Here is a 9,379-nt window from a genome sequence, read left to right as displayed (position 1 = left end):
GGGGAAAAGGGGCAAGAGTCTATGCAGCAAAACAACAGACACTGCCTTGCTCATGAAGAGGAGGTCTCATAGTCCCTCTTAACTTTGTTTTCTGTGCTTTGTATCTAAATGGCAGAGTCAGGTAATACAAGAATGAACTACTATAGCTAAACATAAATGTTTTCCCCACAGGACTGAGGAGCAGACCATCTCTGGACTCCTGCAGTGAAGAGTGCTGTGTCCCAGACAAGCTCCATGTCCGAATGATCCAGCTGGTTTCTTTTTGAGCATCAAGCACAAAATGGTTCAGATTTTTCTTCACTGCGTCTTGATTTTGAGTCTATGCTTTGCATTAATTAGATACCAGTCAGACTCAAACTCTGAAATGCTTTAAAGGGACAAAATTTGTACCTTCACTAGCATAATAACTCTGATGCACTACTGTTCTTAAGAATATTCACATCTATTTGCTCACATTCTTTAAAAGAAAAATGTGTGCTTCAATTAAAATACAAATATCTGTTGTCACACTAAAATAGACACTTTGGTCAGAGTACCCTCCAGAAGACTTTACAGAGCCCAGTCAAGTCCTTTAACTTACACTGAAGCAAGTCTTTTTTGTCAAACCAAGCATCTGAGCAGGAATGGCAAACAACATGAGCCTGCACCAGTGAAATATAGAAAAACATGATAGAAGAGAGTAACACAAAAGAAAAAGGTACAAAACACAGTTTAACTGAAATTTTAAAAAGTATTCTAGGAGCTGAAGGAGGAAAAAAAATCTCTAGATGATTTATAGAAGCCATAAGAAATTATGTGCTTTAGCACTTAATGTTGTAACTATTACATAATGCACTACCTGATTGCAGAATTCCTTGCAATTAATAAAAGTGTTATTTCTTTCTTGTAGACTGTACTCTGGTGTAACATACATAGGAAAGAACACTTGCAAGAATAATTTCCTAACTGGTCTGAATGCTATAAAATGAGGCTGGTTTTAGTTTCAGTGGTCAAATTCTACTTGTAAGAACCATGGAACATGTTTCTCTCCCTCCTGAAATGAATAGGGGGTTTTGGTTGGTTGTTTTTTCCTGTAGATCCTTGCCTAGCACTAGAAGAGGTGTAAATCATTGTCCATTATCCTTTCTGAAGATGTCTTATAAGTGTCACAGCCACCCTACTCTGCTCTCCATGCACTGGGTACTTTTCTTATACTGCCAAAACCACAGTTCTGTGAAGGAGCGACTGGAATGAGTCAAATTTTCACAGTTAAGTTTGCAAGAGGTTAAGAGCAGCAGGTCACAGCAGGACATCCCCTCCCTCTCAATCCCCAATGGTGATGTAGAGCTCAAGCTCTGCCCAGCCTTGCACCGTCCCATGGGGTGATGATGGCCACGAGAGATTCGTTCTAATCCACCCCACAGCCATGAGCAACAAAGAGGGCTTAGTTCAGGCTTGGAGCTTACAGCACACTGATGTGGGCACCCGCTACCAGGGAGGCAGAAAGGTTGCATACAGGATATAGTATGGTTATGGGTCAAGGTGAAGATAGTTATGGAACAATGCACACGGCATACAGCAGCCACCTGTACCAAGACCTGCAGGAAAAACATGACTTGTCTACCGCAGAAGCCTTGAGGGTTTGACATCACAGACAAGACCCTCCCAAAGGCAGCGTACCCATAGCCTCTGTGTCCTGTGCCTTCAGGGTAGGTTGTGGGGTTTTCTTCCATGTTTGTGCAAGCTTGCACTAGATACAGCTTTACTGAATTGAGTAAAAAAGCAAAAACCCCAAACCAGAAATGCCAACAAATGGTAATGAAAATTTAACTTCCTGGAGGAAATGTAAAAATTATTTTACTATGGTGCTGTTTTTCCCTTGAAACTAACCAGGACTTAGGAGAAACATGACTGATGAAATGGAAGGAATCAAAAAAATTCCGTGGCCCAGTGAGCTTTGTATGTATGTACGTGTATATACAGTGCATTAAATTGGTGCCTAAAAAAAAAGCTTTATATCATTACCATAGTGTTATCTCATCCTTGATGAAGAGTAGAGTGGCACAACATAACGAATTCTCTGTCCTCCAGAGGCCCATAACACCCATGACACCTGTATAATTCTAGCTCTTTAAGACCCTTTCTTAAATTCAGAATATTCTGTAATTCTCTTGTAAGATGCTTCACTGTTGGATGGTACAGAAGGACTTCTGAAGTCTTGTATGTCCCCACCTGGTGAAAATTCAGACATTCCAAGTTTCAATGGTGTTTCAGCTTCTCTAAAATACTGATGTGGGGCTGCCTCATAATTTTCCAATTTCCAAATTATCCCTTGCAATGGCATTTGTAACATTCCTCTGAAACCGGTAACGTGGAGGAATAACAGCAGTTCAATATCTCACTTTTCAAATGACACTTCACAGGAAGGGCTGTTTAGCACTCTAGAAATATGAGCAAGTATGTTCTGTTTCATTTAAACAGTCTCTGCTCACATCCTTTAACAGGCAAACTGTTTGCCTTTTAGAGAAAACATTTGGTTAGATGCAACCACAAAATGTGTTTCTTTGATCACTGTAAATAGCTGACTTTTGTTTATACAATGTTTCCCTCAGCAGAAATACTGTGATTTAAGCTTTAGCACAGCTCGTAAGATGCTTTAGTGCAGCACATTCTTTGGGAATCTTTCTGTCTGAGTTTTCTCTAATATTCCTGGAAGATCAAAATGAAAAACTGAACTGCAATCACCATTATGAGGACTCCAGGTCTGTATACGCATCTCAGGCCAGCTCCTGCTGCAAAGCATTGCAGGACAGGACATAACTACAGATGAGATTTCAGCCGGAGGCACCTATACTTCTTCCAAGAGCAAGAAATCGGTTGCCTGGTGGAGCACGTTCCTGACACGTGCAGGACAAAATGAGTTCAAAGATGTGGTCAGGAAGGAGTTTTTGCCCGGTCAGATGGACAGAGAATTTTTGGGGGAGGCTGGTGGGGGAGGAAAGCCTGCCTTTCTGTTCTCTCCTCTGCTCTGCTCTGCTTGTGGTACATTACTATTTTTGGGACCTCATTTTCAAAAGTGAGAATTTTGCTGTCTCTTCCAAGAAAAGAAATATAAGTGCCTCCATAAGACATAAGTGTTCAGAGAGTGTGAACAGCATGCTAAGCAAGGTGTGTACATTTATCTGCTTTATCCTCAGGAAAACAAAACATATTTGAGCAGGTTGTCAAAGCAAAATACATGTAAGAAATAAGGGAAAGTATTGCCAAAAATACTGCTGACATTTTATTCAATTTGCTTTGCTTACACCTGCAAACCATACAGTTTTCTTAACACTTGGTTGTATGCTTACTCACAAATGTTCATGTGAGCAAATATTCTTGAATAAATCTGAATCGAAGGAAGACTTCATGAAATACGGTTAAAGAATTCCGCATTCCCCAAACATTCTTAGAAGTTTCACATTTGTGAAGCTTCAGTTATCCCAGCAGGAAACAGAAACAATAAGAAGATAACATACACCATGGTGCCAATAGTGGATGCTCATGAATAACATATAGCAAGTACTCGATTGCAGACAAAATTTTATCTCCTGGTAATGCCCGTCGTATGCTATGTGAGCACATACAGCATGCTCCCCTCCTGAGCAGCTCACTACCTAACAAGCACATTTCATCAGAGTGTTCAGAAAAACTGAACACATATTTCAACACATTCACCAATGGCATGTGAACTAAAAATGGCTACACTTGTTCTCTATGTTATTTTTGGTAAAAGATTCACTATATTCTTCTTGTAAGGTTGCAGACCTCAGCTGTCTTCTGCCAATGCAAAGGAAATGTAGAACACAACTAAAAATGTCATTTGCAAGGTACACCTTAGATTATATCTTGTATATTACTAAACACTCTTTATTGAGGGACTGGCAGCTTTTTTTATTGTATTCGCAGTAGTACCTTGCAGCAAATGCTCTGCTTCTCCTAATCACTTTTCTCTACAACATTTCCCAGTTTCAGCAGGGGCATAATTAAGCAGGATTACTAAACAGCTGAAAATAAGATATCCCTTGCTAGTCATTTATCTGGAGACATTCATTATGAATAAACACATTTTCACTTCATTTTAAGGGATGTTCTTTTAAGAAAGATGCATATATATTGCTGATTGCTGTTATGTTGCAGCATGAATACTCATGATCTCTAGTTATTCTGACTGTTTGGGATGTGTAATTTCCAATTTAGCAAATATTGTGTTGTAAGAGGATGAGTTTTGGAAAAGAGCTGTCTAAAAATAGAACTGCTGATCCCACCATGGTCATTACTTTACCCTCAGGCTTTATGCCTAACTGAACAGAAGTGCTTGCTGAGGTGCCGATGCAATAACCTCATTGAATGTACTCTGCTATTTTGGGCTTATCACTTCAGCATCTATACAGACTCCAGCTTTGAAATCTCCGTTTCCTAAACCGCACGTATTACAGCAGAGAGCTACGTTCTGTGCAAATCTTATGTTTAAATAATTTCAGGATATAATGAAGACTAAACATGCAGACTAAATATATGCAGGAGCACATCTACGGTAGACAAAATGCTTATGATGGAGCTGTTTGTAATGGAAGGGAGTTTACCTCATTCTAAACTATTTCGTTTGGTTTTCTGTGAGTGATGATTGTTTTTTTCCCTGAATTTTTCGAAATATATTCAGTGCTACGTTCTGGTACCTTCCACAGACTATATTTAAACCACCATAATCATAAATCATATGCTACTCAATACCCGCAGGCACAATCAGTTATAATTCAATTGGTTAGCCTTGCTAAATGCTGCAAGGGTCCCAACCACCCAGCTGAGGTGAGGTTTTACCATCTGCTTCAAAAGAGTAGCAGCAGACAAAAGCTAACATAGCTGACGTGCAAGTCTCTCAAGGAGAAAAGAAGCCTTGGGCTGCTAAATGTCAAAACCGCTTACTTCTCAACCCACCCAAGTGCCGAGTCAGCTGTGTAGTTTGAAGATGAATGACCCACCGAGCCTCAATACAACTGCTTTGGCAATTTGCGATGCCTGAGAGGAGGGTAGTTTAATCTATCATGTTGCTTGCTTTATCAAACCCATAACACCACCTAAAGTATAATAGCTTTGTTTCCAAATTAAACAATGCATAACCCTGTAAGCAAAACCGAATAGCTGTAAAGCACTGGTAGTCTCTTAACTGCACTTCATTTTCTAGCAAATATATAGCTGAACAGATGCAGGGGTGGCCTTGTGAGGGAGTCAAAATGGCTGCTGTGCTCCTTTGCAATGTTCCTGTGAAAATGCTGTGCAAATACTAAACATCGTGTCTTTTAATTTCTTTTCTTTTTCAGCTCCTCACTGAGCTCAGGCTTTCAATACAGAGCAGTTAGCAGGGCAGTGCTTGGGATGCTTTCACCAACAGCCCCCAAACAGAAGTTAACCCAGACATGGGATCTTGTTTACAAAATCTTGTGTTATCATCATCTCTATTTGTGTCTTCTTGAAAGAAAACTAGTGTCCATCAAAAAGGACAATAATAGAACAGGTCTCGTTTCAACCCAGGAGCACTTTCCTCAGACAGACCATTGTATTTTGCAGCCACTTCAAGGAGAAAATGAAAATCAGAATCAATAATGCCTTTAAAAAGCAGAGCAAAAATATGTTGCACAATGCAAGGAGAGGACAGGAAAACAGGGAGTAAATGAGAAAGTGTTCAGACGCTGATCCATGAAGTGCAAGTCTTGGGCTGCTTTGATATTTTGGCCCCAGGTGCTTCAAAGATGTTGGGGTGCAATACAGCTGGTGTCCAGTGTTTCAGGCATCTAGTGAACCAGTCCCTCAAATATTAGCAGAAAAATTCCTTAACTAGTCCACATGATGATAGAAATTTTCCAGAAAGGGATCCTGCATAACTAATTCTAGATCCCAGCAGCAGTATGGACAGAGCTACTACAAGGGCCTCCAGGGGCACCTGTTCTTGCCACTGCCAGGGAGGCAGCCAGGCATTTATTTCAGGAGCGTATAGCTGATGAACACCATTTGTATCTATCAGTTAGGTGCACTACTTATTTCATACATAAGGACACCCTACTGACCCAGTTAGACATTCTGAATTACAACTTCCCCCATATTAGAAGTGTGATAAAGAGATACAGACGTGGCACGCTTCACAAAAATGTAATTTAAATGATCTACACTAAGAAACCTTTAAAGTAATTTTTCCCATGATCTCACAAATTCATGTAATTTTTCGTCAATTACTAGCGGTGAATTTTTTAAACACGTGTACATACATTATTTCTAATAGTAGATGCTTTATAGAGGTGCCAGATTTCCATCACACTTCATTATGAACAAAACCATATTTGGTATCTTAAACTTTACACACATGGACTCAGCCCCAAAATAACATTTTAAAATGAAAATTTCAATGGATATCTGACCATTCAAGCAAAATGAAAAAAAAAAAAAAAATCTTCTGTGTGCAGGTTTTCCTTTGTACTTCTAAGTCACCTTGAACCCAACAATCTCAGCAGACTTTTCCAAATATCAGTCAAGTTTTGCAATGGATCTATAAGACCACATTAAGACTAACACAGCCACTGCTGGTAGGAAGCTGCTGATGTTCATAGGTGGCTGGTCCTTAAACAGTAATTTTCCCCTCAAACGTCAACTATGTGCTCCCTGATTATGCTAGTGGAGTCACAATTACTTAACTCTCACAGCCAAGGGAGGGAGATGAAAATGTGATTTTGAAAAAGTTATTTGCATTAAGGGATGGAAGCCAGAACTGTGCAAAATTATTAAATTAAAATTCTGAACTCCAGCTGTCTTGATCCAAGTTGAAGATTCATTCATAAGCACAATTCAGAAATAATTTAATCATAAGGATTATCACATATTCTATTCCTTCAGTTGTCCCTAGCTGTATGCAGTGTAAGAGCACTGTTTCCTAGTGAGTCTCAAGTCAGAATGGTATTTGTGGAGATGATGTGACATTTCAGCTACAAATTTTATCATTTAAGACACTTGGATCCATCATACTTACATTCTGCACAGCTGTTATACCCACTGTATTGTTATCTGGTAAACATAAGCAATTCAAATCCAACATAAAAATCTTCTAATTCCTTAATACCATTCCATATTTAGAGACTGATTTGGTGTATGACAGAATGGATCCCTAAAATACAGCTGAAGTCACCTAAACCAGTGCTATATAAATTTAGCTTTTAAGTTAATTCAGGGTTTCCTGATATATGAGGAAAAACAATTGTGGTGTCTCTGCGTCTTTGTGTCTGAATCCCAGACAGTAATCATAGGAAATATGTCACCTGTTCTGAGGTTTCTTTCTATGTGAGGTCATCCTGTTTTCTTTCTAGTCATTTTACCCTCACCTTTGTGAAAATATGTGGTTTGTTGCATTTTCTGTACTTCTGGCTTGCTTGCGCTTCCTATCTACCTAAGAAATTGGGTCACTTATGAGCAATAAAAAACCCCTTTGCACTCCAGGGTAAGGTTAGTTGGACAAGGATGCTAGACTGAGAGAATTTTCTCATTCTTGATGACAAAATAATGAACCTGAGGTTCATTTTCTGCATCAGGATTCCATGACACTGTCTATACTGGTTCTTTCTATCACTTCCTTTGATTAAATATTTACTTAGTTCAGATTTCTGAAGTATTTCTTCACTCTGATCATCAGGGTAAAAAAGGTCTTAGTCACTAATTATTAACAACCTTTGTCTGTAAACTAAATGCGATACGCTTTCTATTGGATATCAAATACAAAGAATTCAGTGTTCACCTTAAATATATGCATCAGACCATATCTTTTTCTGCCAGAAGAAACACAAGGCAATTGCAAGTTTTACTGCACAGACAAACTAAATACTTCAATCAAGATAATTTAATGCTAATGGAGAAATCTGGTATCTTGGAAAAAAGCTTGCTTAGATTAGTTTTTTTAATGCTCCTTTTATTAAATCTGAAGAATACAGAAATTGGTTGGATGTGTTTTCAAACTGTATTTATTTAATCTATAGAGACCAAAGCTTGTATGAAGTTGTTAACCATGATATGCACATGCCAGAATTATAGGTTTCATATACAAGAGACTATGAGCTAAGGTTTGGATCCCCACCTGGAAAGTTAGAAGGTAACAACTCCAAAGCGATCAAGAAAACCCAAGTTTAAGTTAACAAGGATGGTCATTAACACAGCCTGTTTACTGTCTGAACAGGAGATGGCTCCAGCTAGCCATACCCAAGGGACACTAGCATTTCTTAAGTGCAATGTTACATTATCATTAAGTTATAAATGATGAGAAATCTTGCAGAGGAGATGTGAATGTAATGCAATCTGAAGGAAAACATGAATATACAAAGAGACGTTTGTCTCCAGATTTGAATCATTTTAACTGTCAGCAGTATCCAGAACTCAGGAAGTTAAAAAGAGGTAGTGATCCTCTATAATTTATTTGTTCCTATATTTGGTAACTGTGTTAATATTGGGATTACAGAAAATAAATATTTAGTTTACATTAGAGAGTTGTCTGATTTTGAAAGTGAGTGCTGGGAACTACCAAATTACATGGCATTCCAGCCATACCAGGGTGGTGATCTCAAAACCTGGAGTATTGTGTATCTTATATTGGACTAGCACTTTCTAATACTCCAGAATATTAAAAGAACTTGTTTGCTTTTTGGAAAGCAACACATTTTAGGCATAGTTATATCTGGTCTGTCTTAACAGAGCTAGCAAATTAATGGGTACAGCTCTTATCTCTGCTGCTACTGATTTCAAAGTTCCATAGCAGAAGAAAACTTTAAATCAAGGACTTCCTCCTTTACAGACAAAAGGTTATTTCTGGAGGAGAATTTTAGTGGATATCTACTTTGCAGGGACAAGCCATCTGCCTACAATTATGACAAGAAATATTTACATTGTCACTTGCTTCTATGTGAGTAAAAAAAATCTAATAGCAAATTTTAGCCACATGAACAAAATAATAGAAAGCAGAGTACTCTGCTCCTCTCTGTTTTCAGTAACAGAGAACAATCGGTACTTGTCAGTTCCAGGAAAAAAAAAGGAGGGGGGGGAAAGGGATTTTCTCAATAAAAATCAGAACAATGGAGGAAAATTGTTTCAGGACATTTGGGTATTCACATACGTGATATCATCATTGTTCCAGAGCCGCTTAGATCTTATCAAAACCTAGAAAAGCCAAAATCCTTTCAAAATCTGTTGGGAAATAAGGGTCTGGGCAGATGCTCACAGAGAAAGCAGCCTTGTTCCAACTGCAGCTGCTAACCTTATTGGAAACTTGAGTTCCCAATTGCTCGTAGATACCACTATCCACCTGGAAGTGCACATAGATCAAAACTGGAAC

Source organism: Grus americana, chromosome 2 (genome assembly GCF_028858705.1).
Source record: "Grus americana isolate bGruAme1 chromosome 2, bGruAme1.mat, whole genome shotgun sequence".
Classification (NCBI taxonomy): Eukaryota; Metazoa; Chordata; class Aves; order Gruiformes; family Gruidae; genus Grus; species Grus americana.
The sequence above is the reverse complement of the archived record's forward strand: the minus strand, read 5'-3'. Positions refer to the sequence as shown.